Genomic DNA, 20,641 nt, shown 5'->3' on the forward strand with positions numbered 1-20,641 from the left:
CCAGCCAATCCACAGACCAAGCTCTGGGTGTGTATGTATGTGAGTGAGACAGAGTGAGAATATTATTGAAGTAATTATATGTTGGGCAATCAGAAAATACAAAACTCATTTGGGCTCGTAATTTTCCTTGTTAGCCCTTTCAAAAGTTAAAATATTACTTTGTGTAAGGGTTTGGTATATGTGTGTGTGTGTGTGTGTGCGTGCGTGTGTGTGCGTGCATGTGTGTGCGCGTGCGTGAGTGCACGGCAGCAGTATCTTGGCCTTAGCTCTACAACGCTGGAATTTTCTCCAGCTCTGTCGCCAGGGCAAGATGGCTACCATATGCCAGCTATTCACACACAGGCAAACACACACACACACACACACACACACACACACACACACATACACACAGTACACACAGTACACACAGCACACACACACACACACACACACACACACACACACTTGAATGAAGACCGCAATCCAGCTAGCATACAAGTTTGTAATACTGAAGCCAACCTCACGTATAAACACGCTGAAATGCATAAGGGGGTGAAGACTGAACTAAAAACACACACACACATCCCTTGGCCTGTAAGTTACACGCACATGGATGTGTCTGGGTACATTTGTTTTTGTGATTGTACATGTGCATGTGTATGAAAGACTGTAAACCAATGGACACACTACGCAGAGCATATCATGCCACACACACCAGAATGCAGTTATCCAAATACACTAAATTCACATGAACTTCTGATTTTGTCCTGTTTTGAGTTTTGTTATGCCACGGATACCCTGCTGGGTTCACCAAAGCTTTTCTAATTTGATGAAAAAAGTAGTAACTAAGTGGTAAACCTTACATATAGCAATAAACATAAATCCTTAAGAATAATGCCAACCCATTTATTTCTTTTGTGTATTAGTATTTGTATAAATGATTCACTTCCATACATTTGATGACGTGTGTTATTTTGGCTTTTTTTGTTTTCAATAATTAGTCTGTGTGTATGACTCATTGATCTGCAATACACAGTAAATAGCAAAATGTGATAAAAGCTTTGGTCACAATGATATAATAATAATAAGAAGAAGAATAATAAGAATAATAATCCAGTGTAGTTAAGTCTCAGTTTTATATCATTGCAAATTGAATACCTTATCTTATCTCACATGAAAAACTATTTGAAGATTTTTTTTTATTTTCTAAAATGAATTGTTTTAGGCTACATCCTCAGAAGGAAATAACAATTTCTAAAGAGAATGCAACTTTTATCCAAGAATATAACTTATTCAACCATCAATAATATAGTGAAATCCATCTGGCACTTGCCATGTTGAGCCACTGTTTTGGCAAGGAAGTATGGAAATCTGATTGCCTGTTAATGACCGATAAAAAAAGTAAAAAAAAGAAATAAAAAAAAGCCTGTTGATCACGCATGCATCTGCTGAATTTCTCTGGCAGTTCCTCTTTCCTCTGTAGGGAATGTGTGGACATGTGGTGACTTATTAAATTCTGCAGTTAATGAATTATCGAAGAGTGTGAGCTGTACTAGATGACAACTAATCAATCCCTACCACAGACAACCTTTCATCCTCCTGTGAGGTGTTTATATCACACCGCTCAGGAGGGATCTTAAAAAAATAACACTCTATGCTGCCAGACAGTGCCATAGTAAACACCACCATGAGCTAATGCATACCACAGCCAGGATTTCAATATTCTGACTCCTGTATACAGGGCCACAGTACTGAATGGGAGGATCTGAAGCAGCTCTGGGAGCTCAAAGACAGTAAAAGACTGGCAATGTCAGTGCCCTAACCTCCTGAGAAAATAGCAAACTGTTTGCTGGCAGGAGAAACATATTACTGTAAGACCAAAAAAGCTGACTTACTACTGAATGAAGTGCTAGAGCTATACTAATCACAAAGGCAAGTTTGTATGCAAAGAAAACTCTGACAACATCTGACAAATATCAAATCCAAATTGTAAAGGAATTCTAATCCTTCAACTGACCTTATAAATCATCTGGTGGTGTTCATGAACTCTGCCAACATTAACAATGCCACTTTGTGAATTAGCTGAAGCAGCTCAGTTCAGATGACGACCCGAATCGTGAGTCATCTTTACGGTTCTATACAACGTAGTGGAAATTTAAAAAATCTGTTTCTTTCACAGATTACAGAACACGGTTTGATCTCCAGCACTGATGTCACCTCTGTGACCTAAAGAGAAGGGGTTTCTTCTTTCCAGTGAGATATCCAACTTTTCTTTAGCTTCATAACATCTGCATTTAAAGTCACTTATATAAGCCAAGGCATTTTGTTCCATCTCAGAGGTCCTCATGCTCTCCTGCAAGAGAGCCAAAGCACCACAAAGAGAGTGACCAAACAGATGTCCCCATGGACAACTCATGGCTGCCAACATGAGCCATGGCAAACCTTCCTCTAGAGGTGTAACAGAGCGCAAAATCCACAGTTCAGTTGGTATCACAGTCACGCTTTGGGATCACTGCTCTGAGATGAATGTCTTGCACCTCAACCTTTCACACCAAACACACAAATGAAACATTGTGCAGAGTCAGGCTATTATGCTAAACAGAGTTTAGGAGTTATGTAAAGTGATAACAGGTTGGAAAATCATTCATATGTTTGTATTTCAATGTTTTAAATAATATACTTCCCTCTTTCTGCAAACTCTGCATGCTTGCGTTTTAGGGAACCATCATTAGTCTGTTTCAGCATAACTTCAGTTTTAAGGTAGGTGACACTGTCACAAAGGTAAACCTTTGCTATTCTCAGAGATTTAAGGTACTAGGGCTTGTTGCACGGTCAAATAGCTTCAGAAACCCCCTCCGCCCACACTTTTCTGAGGTTGGATTAGGGGTTGCCGTGTCTCTTCCAAATTGGCAATCTGACATTCACACCCACTTCATACCCTGAATAGCCAGCTGTGTGGAGGTGAGAATTTGAGATGGATTTGAACTCTTTCAAGCTCTCCTTTTTATTTGTTACACAACTATTTATGGCACTTTGCGTGTAATACTATGAAAGCCTTCTAGGAGAGACTGATAGATTTAAATGGTAATGCATCTGCCAGTGTGGAAAACTATAAAGCTTCCGAATAGAAGATGTAGACAATATTGGAGGCTCTTAAAACTCTCCTTTCACATTGGGATTATTTAGACAAGCATGGGTTGATTGACAGTTAACAACTGCATCTCATGCTCCGTCAAAAAGACTGAGGTACAGATAATTAGGAACTACAATGTCAAGCAAACAGCTACTGAAAAGTAAAAGTTCTGGTAAAATCTGTTTAAAGGCTCTGGTGTTCTTGTAAATGTACAAAGTAAACCTAAATTAAGTACAAAAAGGTGACAAAGGATCTTTTCCATAAACAAAGTCAACTGTGGATGTGATCTCACCTCTCAACATGTTTGGCTGTGTTTAACTATGCTTAACTGTTTGGACTACGTTCAACTGGAGTCAGCTGGCAGTACCAGAATATTACCGTAAACCGCAGCACTTTATTACTGTGGTTTGGAAAATTCCATAGCGATAGTGTCCTAGTTAAGACTCCCAGTCATCTGTATACTGACCTAAACATCTGTCCATGGCTCTACATCGGTGCTCTGACGAATCACGCAGCCTAAGAGTGTGTGACTGCCTTTATGTGCTGTTGTATGTTCCTGGATCGCGACTGTAATTTATGCTGTTTAGTTCAGTACCTGAAATGTAGTACAACGGTCCAAATCAGTACTGCTGGTAGCCAGAGGCAGATGATGGCCCAACAAACATCTGCTCTGTATGAGCCAATGACAAGCCCTTTAAACATACACCCACCTACCCACCCACATCTGCTCTATGTTATCCAACAAGGCTTTACACACAGACAGACACAGCCACAGGCGCATACACAGAGACACACAAATCTTTGCTGTGTGATCAATTACCAGCCCTGCACAGCCAACCCATCATCAGAGACAGAAAGAGAAACAAAAAAACATCGACACAAACAGGCAGAGACCAAAAGATGGAGAAGGACATGGAAGAGACGTTTTTTACGACACTTAAATAAGATTTTTGGTTAGAAACTGTGATTCTATTACTAAGACTAACCAAACAAATAGCTCAATTCTAACCACAATAGATAGATCAGCCATGTGTCAGTTGATGACTAAAAGAAAAGCAAAAATCAAATACATGAACACACACACACAAATATTCGCACGCATATGCTGCTGATGATAGCTGTACCAAACCCGGTCCAAGTCAATAAGCCAGCAGGTTGGCCAGCCAACTAACTGTGCCCAGTTTTGCTTTGCCGCACTCCTCTGATGATCTGCTGTGTGAGCAGCAAGTTTGTGTATTTCTGTGTGTGTGTGTGTGTGTGTGTGTGTGTGTGTGTGTGTGTGTGTGTGTATATGCACGTCCATGTACATTTGACTGGCGCCATGCTACTGCTGGGAGCAATTATAAAGACATGAAGCAGATAGTTGAAGATTGCTGTTTTATGCAACAATGAGAAACACACACGTCCATGCATATACACAAAAATATGATAAACTAGGTTGGTTGGAATACTTCCCATTGACACTATGTCATTACAATAAGACAAATGAATTAAAACACAAAGCATCCTGGAGGCTAAGATAGCGCCTGTCATGTTCCAAAAAACTATCAAGTGACAAAAAAAACACAGCTGAAATAATTCAAAACACATAACTATCCCTTTAAACTTTGATTGTCAAAAATCTCACTCCTCCTCAGTGTCATAACTCAGTCAAATCAGAACACACAGACGTCATACAAGAATAAATATACTTCCCTTTGACTCCCCTCATAATCATTCTGTTTAGACTTTTTCTTCAGTATCACACTCACGCTTCCTGTTTACGTTGCCCAAACTATAGTGGGAAAAACTCTGATCCTCTTCATGTGAAAAATCCATATAAAGTTGCTTTTTTGTGTCGATATAGTTCTTGACATTACGAACACAAATAATATCCATATACAGTTTATAGCAACATAGTTCTTACATCCCTGGAACACTGAAGTTGTCATCTATCTATCTACATATTTATAGATACACAGGCTAAAAAGTTAAACAATTTAAAGTTGCATAAACTTGTTTTTTTTAGATAAGAACTGCCTTTGAGCATGTACAGTTACACTCACAAAATAATGGCATTTACGAGTAGCCTGACTAATTTAGAAAACAACAATATGTGGCACAAAAAAAAATCTAAAAATTGATCAGTTATGTGGGAAATATTGAAAAAGATAGAGGAATAACATTAATTTAAGGAACTAAAGAAAAAATCTTAATGGCACCATACTGGGTGCGAGCGTGTTTAATTTATGTGTGTTTGACTTTCACCGACAGATGACCTTTAACACAGCCGGCAAAGAGCTTTTACCCTGTGTTCAGAAGGAAGGAAAAACATGGGTAACAAACACCCCCAAATTACACAAACATGTTAGAGAGCGCACACACACACACACACACACACACACACACACACACACACACACACACACACACACACACACACACACACACAGCATACAAAACCCACCCCCTACACAAACACACACACGCACACTTTGACCGTCCTACACCCACACACACACAACCTTATTCGCTGGAGCAGTGAGTCACTCTGCTGGGAACTCCATGCTTTCCCCATTACTACCGACTGACTGACTGACTGTCCTAACATGCTGAGAGAGAGAGAGGTGGAGAGTTTACCAGGTAACAGAATGGAGAGAAGAGAAAGGGGTAAAAGAGAAAAAAAGAGGTAGAAACTTTCTAAGATAAAAAACAAAACAAAACAAAACAGGGAGAGTGAGACAAGTAAGAAATGGAGCAAAAGTTTGTGTCATTTGGGGGAGAAACAGTGACAGAAAACAGACAGGGTGAAATCAACTGTTTAATGTACCTCAGCGGTTGTTCAACAATACACAAGGGCACAGTGAAAGAGTAAGTTTAACTTCCAGTCATAGCAAACTCCAAACCAGAGGAAAAAACAATAGCATACAGCATAAAAAGGAGCCATGCTTTCTTGATTACTACTGTCTGACTGTCTGTTCAAAAATGCTGCTGGAAACGAGACGAAGAAAGAGAGACACCGAAGTACAGAGTAATCTTTCATATAAGTAAATGCCTGTCTATTTAGTCACAAACCTATATAAACACAACAGTGTTTAGAGGAATTTAAATCATTTTTAAACTAAACACTTTGTAGGGCAGGCAAGGAAGAGATTTTATATGTCCGACGTGTTTAGAATAACTGCAGAGTGAACATTGATCGCTACAAAACCTCTTTTTATTTAACGAAAGACGCCAAAATTCTTAAAGGATTTTGTTTGAGCAGAAGCAGCTGCTCAAGACCCTTGCCTAAATAAAACTGTCTAAAATTAGCATATTGATCAAAGTAAAGATTAGGAATCTGACCTGTTCTTGACAGTTTGCTGTCATAAAGCTACAGACACATTGTGGTCAGTACCTGGTTCAATACGCAGTGGGAAGTATGTTGGAAAACTACCAGAACAATGAGCTTTCACACCAACAATGGAGACAAAAAAACTAATGAGCTCTTCGCACCAAAGGACGCAAATTACAACCAAATGGAAACAAAGAAAGAAAATCAAATAAAAATAAACGACCAAAAAGAAGAAATCCTCAGGATTACACTGTTTGGTAGCCTACATCTATTTAAGTAGCCATGTTTATAGTTAGGGTATGTCACGTGTTTCCTTTGAAACTGTGTTAGTTATAAGCATGATGAACTCGCATTATTTTACCACCAACAGTAAATCCTTCCATGTGATTTGCTCTTTCTAAATTCTACACATCATTTGGGAGTTGCTTATATTGAATTCATTGCAGATTGAGCAATAGAATTGAAATTGAGAGGGAAGGGGAATAGAAGAGGAGACCAAGGAAAGAGGGAGCAATAATGAAAGGAGGACAGGGAAGGAGAGGAGTGGGGCAGACAGAAGGAGGAGGAGGAAAAAGAGACAACCCTGAAGAGGTAAACATTATAAAGCAGGATGCACTGAATGAAAGCGCTTGTACAGCACCGATCATCATAAAAGGATAAGGATACCTGACTCACGAGAAAGAGAAGGAAATTGTAAATGGGACATAAATAGTGAACAGACCAGTAGGGTCACAAACTGCATTAACTCAATTAAGTATTTTCATTGCTTTCTACATTTTTGTGGCACAATAAATCTCAAACTAACTCAGATGCAGACCTGTGCATTTGAAAAAACTGTGTTACACAAGCTAGCACTGGTGGGCTACCACAAATCATTCCGAACATCAACTGTAAACCACCATTAAAAACAGAAAAAAAAGAAAAACACTTTTGGTGGCTTGGTTTTTATGCCAACCTGAATCAAACGCTTCTATGACTGGATCAGGCAAAAAGATCACGCAGTAAAGCAAACAGCCCCCATACACTGTACGCCAGGCAGAGGCCAAACACATGCACGCGTAGAGTTGAGCTGCAGGGTACACTGTACAATCTACAGTGGGACTATTCAGTCAGGGCAGACAGTGGGGCAAACAGACCCTATATATGTCAGGCTGAAGCGAGTTCTCAACAAGCTCATCTGCACTGTTCACTGCAGGATCTACAGTGTGACTATTCAGACAAAACCAGACAGTAGAGATAATATATTTCACATGAAGTAATACAGCAGACTAAGCAGGTTAGATTTTAATCAACAGAAAGGCATCTGCAAGAAGAAATCATCTGCAGCCTCATTAGTGTCTGAATTATTTGCAGGAAGCAGGATGTAACACAAACTCTAACAAAGTTTCTTTCAGAATAAACGAGTGACAAATAAAGAGAAAGCCCTCATCAGACTGTTTGGCTCTACGGCGCGGTGCACAGACCTGGCTCACAAACAGCCCACAATCCAACCAGTTTGCTTGAGATAGCAAAGCAGATAGGAGGCTGATTTACAGTGTACCACCATGATTTGGTTTCAAAGTTTGTTGATTTTGAGACACTCTGTGTTTATGTGTGTGTGTGTGTGTGTGTGTGTGTGTGTGTGTGTGTGTGTGTGTGTGTGTGTGTGTGTGTATCTTGAGTGATCCAGGAGACAGATTAAGAAGCCATTTTAGGATCAAAGGCAGTATCAGAGGGAGGGAGGTTTTCAGAGTTAAAATCTGTCAAACCAGAAAAAGCTCTACATGATCTCACTAGCTTAGGCATAAGTTACTGACAACTTCTGCTAAATACATGTTACTAGAACATACACCATATGATTATAACTTTGCAAGTTTAGTAAGGTGATGAGTAGCTGTTCAGTTTTAAAGTACATAAATTAAAAGGAGTGGGCAATAAACTCAAGTCAATGTTAAGAAGGAATTAGTCATTAATAGCAAAATGGTAGACGTTAGTCTAACTATGCATTCGGCCTTCTTTGCTTCTTTTTTGTTGAGATCAGTTGGAGCACTGAGGATTTCCATCCACTGCTGTTAAGTGAATGTTAGCAGTCGAGCTCATTGAGATCAACAGTTGTGCTAATTCACCAGTCCGGTGACTGAAGCACTGCAGAAGAAGAGGGCGCAGAGTCAAACCTCAAACGATGGGAAGCCATGTGGAAAATGTGAAAGAAATATGACATGTTTGTTTCATTAATTCATGTGAGGAAGGTTACAGTCTCCACACAGAAGCATTTTTCTCTTAAGTGAAGCAGGAGCTGCAGTGCACTTTTCAGGCACATGCTTCATGTACATCATTTATTTGCGAAGACTGTTTCCATTGCACTTTGTCACATCTTCTTTTTAATCAATAACTTTTCCATCTCCGCCAAGTGTAAAATTTGTTTTGCAATATTTGGACTTTTTATTTTCATTTCCGGCTTTCCGGCTTTTCATTTAAGACCTTTTAATTGAAATGTGTATAAAAGCAGGTGGATGAAAACGCACTTACAGATATTCAAGGTAAGATAGCTCTGTAATTTTATCTTGACTCATTGCAACCAACCTTAACACCGGCAATAAAGCTGTCTTCAGAAGAACATTCAGTTTAGCAGAACAATTCCTACAAACTGTAGCCGGCAGACAATGCCATATTTAGCCAAATCTGATCTACTGTTTATTCAAGGTAAATCTGATGAGCTCAGAACTCAAACATGATTCAGACCAATTGTAATCAGCTACAATTTTCCAGCAATTCTTCAAACCTATGAATAAGTAATTCATTGTGACAGTAATGAATTCGAAAAGACAAAAAAAGTACTTAATTTAGCCTCCAAGCAGGTCCAAACAACTAACAATCTATGACAAGGACGTGGACTGGCTAACCACAGGCACACAGGCCCTGTTAACATCTGGTATTCAACATATAGTTTGTCAGATTGTACCTACACATTCCGCCATGAGTGTTCCTATATGACATATGATTGTGTGCCGGTGCCACAAATGGAGAATGTTGGTTAGTTTTATTAATTAATTCATACATTGATAACAAGGGAAAAAGACAAACAAAAAGTGAGGATTTGGTTCGCTTTCCTCTCCAGTGTGAACATGCACTCGTCTGAGAAGCATTGCTAGTGTGGTCATGGCTTCATCCTCATTTGTTTCTGTCACCTGCCTGCCAAATCAGATATGATCACCATGCTCGATAACACCCATTTATCCTCCTTCAAGACTGCTAACGCTCCATGAAGACAACAAACATAGGCGGATGCAGGGAGGGAGGGAGGGAGCGATGGTGGCAGACAGATGGACAGAGAGCAAATAAAACAATAAAAGGGCAAAAAACAAACAAGGAGGAAGAGGTAGAGAAAGGTTAAGAGTGAGCGAGGGAGAAACAAAACTGAGAGGAGAGAAAGGTGGAAAATAAAGAAGATGTGTGTTAAAGGAGGTTCATAATTATCTTTCATAGACATTCCAATACAATTATGTCATCAGTCAGTCACACACACACACACACACACACACACACACACACACACACACACACACTTCCGCTACCCAAGAGACTTTTTTGCTACATCATAACTGACTGTCACATAATTCCAACAGACACGTCTATCAATTATGTATGACAGTGCAGTAAAAATAGTGGCCTTGTTGCAGCAGAAACACATGAACACAATGTGGACCATTAAAAAAACACATCTACTCAACTACATCAATTACTGCTCTCTCTTTGGTACATCTCACTTTATTTACATAAATTGGACTTGTACCTGAAGTGATAAGTGGTGACATTTTCAAACAAAGGGTGGCCTCTGTGTATGTAGACCACCCACTGTTACGCTTCAGCCATGTAGCTGAAACTCTTGTCTAGAGCGACGTAAAAGAGTTAATAGGGGTGTTTTTAGTTTGTGCCCACCATCTAAACTCCTCTCTCCTCTCCTTCAGATTCATCCTTTTAGTGCCTGCACAACTGAAAGTATCAGGGCTTGTTTTTATCTTTTCAATGAAGCCCTGTACAGGATGAAAAACAAGCTGTAGACTAGTGTCTCTTTTAGTGATTGTTCGGTGTGTTTTCGCTTCAGGTACTCAGTCTACGTGCACTGGGGGATTCAAGTTTCCACATCACACGTGTGTAACTGCATACTAATGATGTCACAAAGTCCTGCTGGTACTTCCAGGTATTAAAACTGAGATTAAAGGTAAGCACAGAACATGAACATGAAAACAAACTGTGCACATACCTCATTCTGCACAGTGAAACTCATCCAGGTTAAGCAACAACAAGCAAAACACATTTTTGAGAGACTTTAAATTTACAATGTTATTTTAAATATATACACTCAAGCCAGTAGTAGAGAGGCCATAACTCTAAAAGACACTGACATTGTATTTTAAAAAAAAGAAATAATGAATAAACTAACATTCATAAATCACTTCTGGATAAGTCTTCTGGAGAAGGGCTGCAACTAACAATCATTTTCATTATCGATTAATCTGCTGTTTATTTTCTCAATAAATAGTGAGAGTGAAAAATGTCCATTACAAAGTTAATACATGTTCGACCAACAGTCTAAAGTCCAAAAATACATACCACAGGTGACAATATGTGCTTTATTGAAACCATTAATCATTATGAAAATAGTTGCTGATTCATTCTATTGATCAACTAATCAGTTAATTGTTTTAGCTCTATTCTAGAAACACCCTTTTGTCTACAAAGGATAGAAGCAACAATAATTTCCATCCCATGCAAATAATAATACAAATAAATAAATAATATGGTCTGCCTAGGCCTAAATATTCAAAAAGGATTCTTCCCTTCTTAACAAAAGGCTTTTGTAAGATTTATTTACTCATGCAAAATGATTGCGCACACAGTCGAGGAGTGCACTTCAAATGAACAAACAGATACAGATACCACCAGGGGATGTCTCTTTTCAAACTTCAACTACATATGCCTCAGTTTGGGATTGGTCCAACAGTTGATAGCAGTGTCTTACTGTTTGTGTAATCAGAACCTGCCAACTTAAAGCCTTAGCTCCGTCTTTTAACATTATCTCTTAAAACCTCTGAATGATTCACACTGGCTAAGGTTTAACCATGCTGTAGCCATAATGGCTCAAACCCAGCATTGCCAATGTCTTGAGAGCCTGAACACATGTTATTCAGTCTGTCCAAACTTGGCAAAAGCTGCCTACAAGCCACACTTTAGGGATTAGTGTTTGCTGTTTCTAAAACAATGTGTCTTCAGTATTGAGGAAGTAGATGTTTTGGTACTAATTACCACTGATATGCCCTTTCCAAAATCCCTATATCTGTCAAAAATATAATTATTAAACTCTAAACTGTGGCTTTGTGGTTTTTCCCTACAAAATGTGAACACAACGTGCCATTTCGAGCTCTCTACCTACGCAGCTTGTAATGGAGACAGGAATGAAACCAGTATTTACACTGAACAAAAGCAAAAATAAGACCTGCACTCCTCTTCTTTCGCTTTAGCTCTGAAAATGAACCCCACTGAGACGGCAAAGTGAGTCTGCATTAATGAACCTCTTCAAATAACAAGATGGTGGATCTATGTGCTCAGCTGAAAAACTGCTTTAATTTCATGTCAGACACCAGGTTCACAAACAGAGCATTTTCAGGGCGGCAGTGACGGTAAATATGAACACCTGCAGGGTGGGAGTCAACACCAAGCAGCCAGAATGCTGGTACATTTTTTTTGCCACAGAAGGTTGTAAATCAATCCACAGTATTCTTCATGCTGGTTTGGCAAGTAACCGCTCATGATTTGGAGGTAGGATTTTATACCAGAGCAATCAATAGAGTGTTTTTCCAGCACAGGCTAATCTTCTGCCAAGCTCTAATAATCTCCACAGTCAGCTGTATTTTCACAGTCAACACTGCACTAGACATGGTAGTTACAGAATATATGGCTAATGTAACAGTTGTTGCTTTCACTGGCCAGACTGCAGCAATATGTCAAAAGTGCCCAGCAGATTTCATACTCATTTCATACACAACACTTGAGATATTGGTATCTGCGTCACATATACAAACCAAACACAATATCTTCTCCTTAAATTAAATGGTAAAAAAAAAAAAAAAAAAATGCAGTGAATTTTGGGTTTATATTTCTCTGCAGCCAATAGATAAACATGTTATGTAGAGGTCCAGAGGATCATAAAGCACATTTGCATGGGAAGGAAACACATTCTTTAACTTTTATCTTTCCTGGAACTTTCTGAGCATGCAGTTTTTTAGGACAGCCAAGCTTCGCTGTCATTCACCCCAACAAGTGATAAGCATAGAGTGGAGCTCTCAGCATAAACCAGTCATCTGCTGTGGGCCATTGTGGAAGTGTGTGAGTGCCTTTCTCTTTCTTCAAATTATCGAACAAAACTGGCATTTTCAACCTGGCATGGTGTGAGAGTGTTTTGAACTATAAGTGTGCCCTGCCTGCTGCCCTGTCCTTCTGGACCCCCGCCAACCTTTTTAAGGATCTCTGGCCATCTCTAGTAGTTACAATGCTGAATATTCTAGCTTTATGACTGCTGTGGTTAAACCAAAACTTAAAACCACTCCTTGATCCAGGGTCTCCCAATAACTACAGACCGGCCTCTAGCCTGCATTCTTTTCAAAAGTACTTCAAAAGGTTTTTTGGGGGAGTTTTTCCTTACCCAAATTGAGGGTCTAGGGACAAAGGGTATAACCAGTTGTACAGATTGTAAAACCCCCTCAGGCAAATTATGATTCTTGATTTTGGGCTATATAAATAAATCTGACTTGTCATTTTTATTTTATTACATGTCTTTTTTTTTGTCTTGACAGTAAGCATATACCATTTAGTTTTCAGGATTAGTTTTTTCTTGCAACCTTCATCCAGCCACAAGGTTGCCTCTCTAAAAAAAGAGCGTACCTTTCATGAAGGAAACTGACCCTTAAACCCATTAAAAAACCATTTCCGGATAAAGAATGACAAAGAATAACAATGATAGGGTGCCAGTTTGGGTTAATGGCCAATGTCTATTGCTGGTGAACCCTTTATAATTGAAGACTACTCTTAAAAGGTATTGCTGTGTACACTTTAGTTACTGTATAACACTGTATCTTATGTCTACTCTTGTGTAAACTAATACCCACCTTCCCTCCACAGTTTTTAAAAATTGAGATGTGTGCTTGGTGAGATAATGTAAATAGACGGTACTAGAGAATATACTACTACTATGTATGAAGATTAATTAAACAAAAAGATGATGGCTTTTAGTGGGCACAATACGCTTCTTTCCACTTTGAGCTCATCCTGTTTAGAAATTGATCCATTACCTAAGAGCATCTTGAAACTTCAACCTCCTGCAGCTTCTGTGATGGCACGTCAAGTTAAATACACATGTAAAAAAGGTAACAAAAATACCCATAATCATACAGTCTCCACCTAGGCTAATATGTAACAAATATGATGCCCCTAATTTGGCTGTCAACTGTGCTGCCAAAGACAATATTCCTGCAGCCAACAGGTAGGGAAATAGCTTTTACAAGAGTGATAGAAAGGAGATGGTGACTTCCCTGGTCATAGAAACAATAATCATAAATCCATATTGGGCTGTTTTCTATTCTTTTGCATGCTTGCAATAGAGATCTATTATGCTTTGCCACTGTTTTAAATATTAATGTGAAATAACTTTTTCACAATTACACTTCACAATTAAACATTCGTATGTTGAATTTAGCTTCAATTTATTGTATATCTTGTTTGTTCTTTAATAGTCTTATATACAGGAGTTACCCATTATACTCTTATATTATGATAACAGGCTAAATGAAGATGGATGTGCCACATGATGTTGAAATAATTCCAGAGTCAAAAATGGAGTCAGTTGGCAAAAATAAGTTCTTCAATATGAAACAGATGCAGCAAACTTCAGATGTTTGGCATCAGATACCATATACCAAAGAGTGAGTATAGGGTTTCTTTGCAGAGCTGCCATTATGTATTCAATCAGTCACCCATCATACTGGGAGTTTTTTGTAGAACAGGCAACTGCTTGAGTTGTGCAAGGAGCATACCACTGTTTCTTAGAAAGAAATACCCATACTGCAAATATACTTTCACTATCACCACACTATCACTCTCGTTATTGGTCAGTTGACCTCAAGAGAACCACAACTCTGAGCCACAAGATCCAGTGGCTTGACCTTGTGGCTTGGAACTGTGGGAACTGAAGCAAATGTAGACAATCGTAGTAAAACAAGAAATGAACAAGCCAGGTTGGGATCAAACAACTTACAACTCTTTCTCGCAGACAAACTCTTCAAATGCAGAAAACAATTGAGCAGAGCTTCTGGTAAGTATGAGTGGGGATAAAGTGCACGGACAGCAGCACAGAGGAGGAGAAATACCCCATTCTAGGCCCCTCAAAGTTGGTTTAATATCAAGAACTGGCTCGTTCTGTCTCTCATACACACACACACGCACACACACACACACACACACACACACACACACACACACACACACACACACACACACACACGCGCACACCAAGAACAGTATGGCCTCAGACCTGGCAAGCAGCACTCAAGTTCTTGGAGCAGCTTTCTCTCTAATTTAAAGTTGATTGCCGTGGGCCCTGTGTGTGTGACTAGTGAAATATGAGTGTGGAGAAGAGAGTAGGGAGGCTTGGACCGAGTTTAGGTCTGTGTGCTGGTGATTATGTGAAGTACTGGATAGTCTGAATTTGTGCCTATGCATGTATATGTGCATGCATGAGTCTGTGTGAAGTTCTAAGTGGAGCCTGTGCATACGTGTGTGTGTGTGTGTGTGTGTGTGTGTGTTTTTGTGTGTGTGTGTGTGTGTGTGTGTGTGTGTGTGTGTGTGTGTGTGTGTGTGTATGTGGTTTTTGGCCGAGGCTAGTGCAGAGATTGGACTGCCAGTGGGAGCTGTCTGCAGGGAATCAGGCGAAGCAGAAGGCAAACTGAAAAACAGTACCTTTTTCAAACTAGAATGAGGAGTTTGGAAGTGAGTTTAAGTGAACCGAACTGTACTAAAACTGAACTAAAATAGATTAAGTTAGATCTCTGTAGGTCAGTAAACTGCAAAAAGAGAAATCTTAGACTTATGTAAGGATTTTGATTTTGGAACAATGGGGCAGGTGTAGGTTAAATCCCTGTCTCTGATTGGTTCTTCCACTCTGAGCATCCATGGGATTAATTGCGTGATACATTAAGAGCTACTCTTAGAAGTTACTCCCAATGTTAACTAATTAGAGGTAATTCCTCTTGATAAAGCAAGTAACTTTTTACTTTCACTTCCCTCCTTCACAAACCAAACTGAATGTATTGTGTATGTTGCCTTAACTTTTAGGATTTTCATTAACATTATTTCTTACGCCCTGACAGGCTTCAAAATGTGTAGATGTCTGCCATGTTTGAAATAAGGTTTTACACTATTCTCAGATATCCAAGCCCCTTGGATTTCCCTTATTTCTTTGGATAACCCTGTAGCCCCCCGAGTCCAAAGAGCCCATTTGCTCACTGAGTGTATTTCTGAATAATCTTTTAACAGATTTCTTTTGGTCGCAATGTTTGTAAACCAAAAATACACTCCAGTTTTCCTTTTATAGAGACAGAAGACCTGGGACTCCATGGGCAGGCTAACTTCCCAGAGGTAAACAGCAAGGTGCCTTGTGTCTAGTTTTTCTTACACTGTGCACATTTACAGTAGTTTCAATGTGGTGAAGTGGTCACAAGAGTGGAAGAGCTGAGGTTCTGCTAGACAGTATCAAAGCCAGCTTTCTTTAATGTACTGTGAAATTAAAACTGAGGAACATCTTCTTGATCAGGCCACCCAGTCTGTGAAGCAAAAAATCCATTAATAGCAAACACTGTGGTAACTGACAGAGATACTGCAGGGTTTTGAATAGGTTTTAAAGCAAAGAAATAAGCAGTGATCAAACTGGAAACCATTGAAAACCTGGCAAACAAGACTGGCTGAAGCGATTCTGTCGTTCAGTTTTACTGCCACATGGGAGTGCAGGGGGAAAATTGCCTCCAATTGGTCAACAGACGGCCAACAAACTGCAGTCTATGAGTGTAAAGCCTTCCCTTCCATGTCTCAAGTAACCAAAAGTGACAAACCACTTGTCTACAAAAGAGGGGGAGAGTCCTAAATTGGTCAATATCGCCAATTGTGATGAGGACAACTTTGCCCTTAAAGAAGGAAACACACACCAAACTCTGACCACCCTACAACCGATCATGCATGGCTCCTCTGTACTGAACACCTTGAACAAATTCTGAGCTTATTACAAAAGACTAAAATCCTTAATGAAAACCAAAATTCCATCCTTTGTCAACATTTAAAGCAGCAAGGAGTAATGGTGTAAGAGCCACAATTGCCTGGCAAAAGTTTCTGAAAAAAGGTTCTACAAATATAAATAAGATGAAAAACTTGTATGTTATACATGGATGGATCTAGCCACACACAGTGCAGGGTAATCACTAGCTTGTTATTTACATTCATACATCCTGACTCCCCGATTCATCTCAAATGTGTGATTTTCTATATGATTTGAAAAAACAGAAAACTTCAACCAAAAACAACCAAACCAACTCAATGACCCCCGCTGAAATACTAATAGTTTCAATACATGAATGTAAATCTCCCTCAGTGCCCACAACATGTGCTCTGTACAACATTACATATTTTCACTGCATCATCTCTTTGAAGCATCGCAGACCGGCCTGCTTGATAAACACGAGCGTACACTGACGTCATGTTTCAGGATTTGTGGGTAAGGTTCAAATTCTGCCACCGATATGCAATGTGCAATGTTACATAGCGATGCAACAACACAGATCCAACATTTTAATCTTCCTCCTAAACAAGTTTGACTTTCTCAGTGGATTCAAGCAGAAGAGTGCTGTCTCCCTTTGAACAATGAACTTTGACCCACATGTCGCCTAAAATGGGGAGACATCTGAGAAAGACCAACAAATTGAGTTAATTTGGAGCAAAAGAGCTGGCAGCCAAATCTCTCTGCCCTTCTTCTGCCATCTACCTTTCCCTCTCCTACTCCTGAGACGCCCCCAGGCTTCATCTTTCTGCTTGGTGTGTTTGCATTCCAGTTGAGCTCTATTTAAAGGCTTGATTACTCCACTGGCTGGAGGAATGCACATCTGTACAGAGACCCCGTCCCACTGTCTCTTGCCTTTCTCTCTCTGTCTGTCTGTCTGTCTGTCTGTCTGACTGTCTGCATGCGTGTAAAGTATTTGTTTCCAATTGCCGACTTGGTGCATTAACCTTTACTGCTGCCCCGGAACTATACTTGTGCATGTAAATATACAAAAAAGAGAGAGAGCAGGATGAAGACTAATGTTGTTTATCACATCAACAAGTGCTTTTGAATGACTCACAATTTCAACGCTTCATCTAAAACACTGTCAATAGTGTTCCTGTGGCTGAATTTGAGAGCAAGAAGCAAAACAAGTAAATGAAAGCCAATGCACAAACGGTGTTTTTTAAATATTATTTACCAATAAAATATATACAGTGGACACAGCTTACAACCCACACTTGCCACAAAAATACCACATAGGCTATGAGTCTATTGAAGTTCATTAATTTTAACAGTATATTACATTTTAAATCAAGCCAAATTTCTTCAATGATATCTGTGTGCTGCTACAACTTTCACCAGTAACAAGTCTAACTTAAAATTGAACCCCAGCAACATGTTTCACCAACAGTGAAGCCCGTGTTCAGTTTATCTAACAATTATCAGACATAAAGTTACAATACATGATAGAGTAACGCCATTCATTTATGTGTGTATGAGGCACAATTATACGGCATTTAATTAAAAGACATGTTATATATAGCAAGGGTTCGGAGTGCAATACAAGCTAAAGAGGGACCAACATGTAAGCTAGCAACATGACACATCCCCACTGTGAATAACATTGGAGTGAATTTCCCCTCTGTTCCCTCCTGTTCCCTCCTGTCCCGTGGAGTGAGGCGGATAAACTTTTCGCCCCCCACACGCGCAGCTTCATAGCCGCTAATTCCCACCCGCCCGGTTTGAACACTTTAAATCACCAAACTTACCTTGGAAAATGTCCCCCCCGAGTCAAACAGGCATTATTATATTGTCTTCTTCCATGGTTGGGAGTTTTTCGAGTTGTTCTTCGGCTCCCCGGAGAGACTGGAGACGGGCTAGCGGGGCAGGAGAGCAACAAAGTCGGACTAGGAGGAGGAGGAGGAGGGGAGAAAGGAGGCCAGGCAAGTCGGCCGCCACCTGGTTGGAGGAGTCGGCTGTCAATCATCCTGGCTGTGTGGGCGGATCCTAACTGTAAAGGGATTATGGTGGCTGAGATATCAGCACTGATCCCAGGTCGGAGGTCTTAGGAATGTGTATTGGAAAAACACATCCAACAGGCGTTGTAAGGTGGTATTTAAAATTGTATTCATTTTTAATTTTAATTAATGCAAATAACCAAACTATTTATGCAGTGGCTTTGTATAAATATATCTATAAAAGCCAGTGATAATAAAAAAAAATATTACTTAATAATATATTTTTTTAAATGTAATTGATAATGTATTTATTTTAATGCATTGATGTAATCTTTATTTGGATCGAGGTTAATTTTCAAATAATCAAACTATAAAAAACATTTTTTTTTATGATGAGCTTTTGCATTGGTTTAAGTCAGGGGTCTCAAACTCAAAGCTTGGAGAAGCTTCTGGTAAGAAAGTGTAATATTCTGAAAATATTTCCATTACTAAAATCATACTTAGCAAAAAAGAAAATTTGTCAGGAAATGGCACCCGGGCTGGCAGTTTGAGACTCCTGGTTTAAACGAGTGGGAAAAATGGTGAAAATGTGTGCCAATATAAATACATTGAAATAACATGAATTATCTCAATTAGTGGTAAGAACAAGTAGGACATGAGGGACATTTGTGTAAACTGTGTTGTCTCCCACTAATTGTACACATATGTGTCCAAAGGCGTTGAATATAGCAGTATAGTCCACAAATGCTCTTTTCAGCCAGCTCATTAAATCAGTTCAACCATCAACTGATCACGATTGGCTGTCAAATAGTTTCCCATTTACACAACAACAAGTAGCATCACTCAGGAGATGGGGCCGGTAATACAAATCTTTGAATAATACATCTATGCTTAGTAAAACCCTGGGCCTGGAAGGAAAAACAAACTTTTCCAGATTTTACACAGTTATCCAGCCAGATTGTGAAAACCTGCTTCATGAGCTTACCTGTTATGTGATGAGTACAGAAACACATTAAATCCATTAATGGTCCCAGTGCTCTATGCAATACATTGGATGATAGTAACATCTCATTATCCGAAGTACTGACCTTTTGTTCTCCCTCGTTAATGTAAATGGGGGTGGGAAAACACATCTGTCAATGTAATGCAGTCTCATACACAGCCTCGAAATGACCGTAGGGAAGAATCAACACCTCTCTGATACTGTCAACAGAAACTGAAGGGTTATTCTAAACAAACATAAGATTCATTGCAGGGGTGTCATATCAGATTGCATTTCATTGTACAGGGGTGCATAATAAACAGGTAACTCTATACTGTAATGTCTTTGGTCTTGCATGATTATGACACATCTCATACAGACCACATTCAAGATTTTACTGTTCATTTTAGGTTCAGTATCTATGTATTTTTTTTCTTAACAGTTACAACAGTACACAGTAGTAGAAGCCATATGCTCTATTTTGGGCTGTTTATTTGTGAATCAACTTTGACCTTTGACCTGGACAAACTGGACAAAAACAATCTGGATGAAAACTGTGGCAGTTGGTATCCCGTCCACTCATCAGGCAAACAACACAGACATCAATTATTCCGAGGAAAATGGGGAATTCCAATTTGAACAAATCCAGCCACCCCCATGCTGACCCTGACCTGTCAGTTGGAAGACTTACAGTCTCATTAGGAACAGGAGAGCAATGAACCAGGACCAGGCCTTTAAAGAGAATTTTGCTGGTGTACAATGGTGTACATTCAAATCTTTTTTAACATTTTAGGCTGTAGTTTGTGTTGTTGTTGTTGGTGCTTCTTGTTTCCTGACAGCTTGTCCATCTTTTCTTTCTTTTTATCTGGCTCTGAGTTTATCCGCCTGTCCATCTGCTGTACTGTATGAATCAGTGCACCTGTCAGTCTGTTCC

The 20,641-nt window shown here is 39.4% G+C and overlaps 1 protein-coding gene across 1 annotated transcript in view; it reads right to left on the reverse strand.

The window, feature by feature from the left end:
- The window catches only part of il11ra (interleukin 11 receptor, alpha), a 47,852-nt gene extending 29,154 nt beyond the window's left edge, over nt 1-18,698 (reverse strand). Inside the window, exon 1 of the mRNA XM_051413075.1 lies at nt 18,537-18,698. The gene's annotated coding sequence lies outside the window, so the exon portion shown is untranslated. The remainder of the gene's footprint in view (nt 1-18,536) is intronic.
- Nucleotides 18,699-20,641: the final 1,943 nt, after the last annotated feature.

This window comes from Dicentrarchus labrax, unplaced genomic scaffold (genome assembly GCF_905237075.1).
Source record: "Dicentrarchus labrax unplaced genomic scaffold, dlabrax2021, whole genome shotgun sequence".
Classification (NCBI taxonomy): Eukaryota; Metazoa; Chordata; class Actinopteri; family Moronidae; genus Dicentrarchus; species Dicentrarchus labrax.